This window comes from Tasmannia lanceolata, unplaced genomic scaffold, assembly GCF_043159265.1.
Source record: "Tasmannia lanceolata isolate RefF3 unplaced genomic scaffold, GAP_Taslan_0.1 ptg000025l, whole genome shotgun sequence".
Lineage (NCBI taxonomy): Eukaryota > Viridiplantae > Streptophyta > Magnoliopsida > Canellales > Winteraceae > Tasmannia > Tasmannia lanceolata.
The window spans coordinates 3,893,920-3,897,165 of NW_027518702.1; positions in this window are offsets into that span (position 1 = coordinate 3,893,920).

The window sequence follows — 3,246 nt, forward strand, 5'->3', positions numbered from 1 at the left end:
AATTTTGAGTCCAAAACTGATAATTGCACTCAAACACAGTAATCAGTTTTGGTCTCAAAATCCAAAAATGAATGCTGAATTCTCAATGGCGCCACCTTGGACAGTCGTAGAAGTTCATGGAAGGCGGTATAGTGTTTTTTTTTTCTTTTTGGCGTTTGAAATTTATAGGCAGCACTACGATATTTTGCTGATTGCACTCCTCACCTTATTAAAAAGTACAGTGTGGCTGGCACCATAGGATGATCCAAACCGTCCATTAGATGGGCCGCAGCCTAAATAGGTTGTGCCCCAAAAATCATTTTCATAGGTTGATACTAACCATCCGATCTATAGAGGGTTAGGATCAACCCTCTAAGATTCAGTCCCTCTATAGAATGGAGGGTTAGGATCAATGGAAATGATTTTTGGGGCACAACCCTATTTAGGCTGTGGCCCATTCTATGGTAAGAGCCATACCTTACTTTTTAATAAAGCGAGGAGTGTGATCATCAAAATATGGTAGTGCTGATAACAACAGCCAACCCATAATCTTCAAATTTTCAAAATCATCTTATTTTCCATTAGTTGGGCGGAGCAACATGTCTAGTCTTGTTAGTGTCCTTTCAGATACGATGAAAATGAATCCATCCAAAGGGCGTGGAGCCAATGAGTGAAGGGAATTCTTTGCCTGTATGATATTTTGCTTCATGGTCGGCATGGAGGCAGGCTGACTGAAATAGCATGGTCGGGGTCAGGATCTTGGATCCGATTACCAGGATTCGATCCACAGATAGGAATTCAGATTAAGCATTTGGATAAAAAAAACCCTCTTTCATTTTCTACGTGGGAAATGATTTATTCACCCTTTTTTTACTTGGGACTATAGAAGTACATAACGGGGGGTGAGGAAGAGTGCGGTCTAGTAGAGTCTAAGGTTGGGAGCGTTAATGTAACATTTTCATCATATGTCTTTCAAAATCCAAATACATAAAAATAACATTTTTAAACTAGGGAATTGCTAACGTCCATTGCAAAAGGCATTTCGCGGCTGCTCTGTCGCAAGTCAGACTAGCCACCTCGTGCATGGAGGCAAAAGTTGTTGTCTTCAATCACGAGGTGGCTGGTCTGACGTGCAACAGACAAGTCACGAAATGCGTCTTGCGATGGACCCTAGCAAATCCCTTTTAATTATCTTATATAATCTTTCAAAATTTAGTTCATTAAAAGTAGTAATTTCTAACTGTCTTCATTTTCATGCCCTCTTTCCTCATGCCTTCTGAAGATTTTCCTCCGTGCTTGCTCCAATGAAGTACTTTGAATAGTTAGAGAAGTTTGATGCAAGTAAGTTGGTGAGGGGGTTACTAATTGAGTAATAGAAGCTGGTTGGGATCGGTTTCCATCTCTTAGGGATCACGCTCCCTGAAAGCTCCTTCCCAAGGAGCGGCACCCCGAGGGAAGATTCCTGCTTCTAAACTTGGGACAGCCATACACTTCAGGAGCTGTCCCAAGTAGAATATATCATACGAACATACTATTTCGCATTCTGCATCCTAAGGCAAGAATTATATGATAGGATTATTAGCTAACCCAATGGTGAGAGAGGGAGGGAGAGGGATAGACATAAGAGGGACTGAGTGAAGAGAGGCTAAGAAAAGCCTAAAAACCAAGGAAACAAAAAACTCCCCTCAAAATATGATTGGTTTTTTACCAGTTTTTTAGCCACTCCTCACCCTCACTCATTCATGTTCTCTCAAGTCTTTTTTTAGCCACTTCTCACCCTCTACTCACTCATTCATGCTCTCTCAAGTCTCTCCTTCATTCTATCCTAGGGGGTAAGTAAAGCCAAAAAAATAAGGAAACAAAAAACTCCCCTCAAAATATGATTTATGTTTTCCTTGTTTTTTGGCCACTTCCCACGTTCTACTCATAGTTGCTCTCTCAAGTCTCTCCTCCTTCCACCCGTCCTAGACGGTAAGAAAAGCCTAAAAACAAGGAACCCTTAATCACCACTTGAGAAACTAATTTATTATGAAAAAAAATTCATGGTTGCCAAACATGGCCTTAGAGGAAAGGACATATGTCCTCCTCGTGTAATTTTATTTTTTTTAAAATAAAATTTAAGGTGCTGCCCGGGATCCTAAATAAATTCTCAGTTTAAAAAAACTAACTTGGTCCCATGCTGAACAGACATCCCATCAATAAGATTAAGGCCTACAAAAATTAGAGGTGCAACTCGGGCCGGTTGGTCGGGTTGAGGTCAACCCTAGCTCATAGCATTCCCTCAGCCCTAATCCGATCCAACCCAAACCTTAGGTTGATTGAGGATGGTCAACCCTAGCCTAACCCACCTCTAAATCTTTCCACCCTAACCTGACCTGTCAAACCCGTCTTTTACAAAGTAGGTTGGGTTGGGTTGGGTTTGGGTTAGCCTAGAGCAAAATACAAGAGAAAGAAAGAAAAGAAAACAAAGACATGACCCTAAAATTTGAAAATCAATAATAAAATTAGAGGATGGAGGTTGGGTTTGGGTCGGGTTGCCAAGGCCTCAACCCTATATCGACCAGAAATTAAATCGGGTTGGCTTTCCCCGACCCGACCCAACCCTTGAGCCGAAATCAGGTTGAACCCATATATGGTTTGGGTTGATCCCTGACCCAAGTTACACCCCTAACAAAAAACAATGCTTCAACCTCTTTATGTGGAACCCTAAAATGAGGATTAGAATATTAAGGGGTTAAGATCAACGGATCAAAATAGGATTAATGGTAATGGGACGAAATTGTATTTGGTGGTTTGGATCAATGGACATGACCACATCCATGTGAGGTACAAAAGGTGATCCTCATGTTTTAATTAATACTAGAGCACAACCTCTACTAATACTATCATGTTTTAATTAATTTCACCAACTTTTCTTGTCTTTTATTATTTAAACAGCTGTCAAAATTTTATTATAGTTCCCAAAAAGCTCCCCCAAGCCAATTGAAACAGAAAAGACAAGCTGTGTGTGAACAATTATTAAAACATGGTAGTGCCAATATCAATAACCTAATATAATTGTCTCCTTACTTGCCTCCTTCAAACCAAACCATCATAGTGGGTCCCACCATTGATCTAAATTGTTGTGCTTTGCTAGGACCTCCAATGTCCCAAAAATTACGCCAAATCCATCAATCCTAACATCTAATAGAAGCCCTAAAAAATGGACGGTTCAGATAAATCAAAGGTGGCCCCACTATGCTCCCCCTGATTGATATACTTTCATCC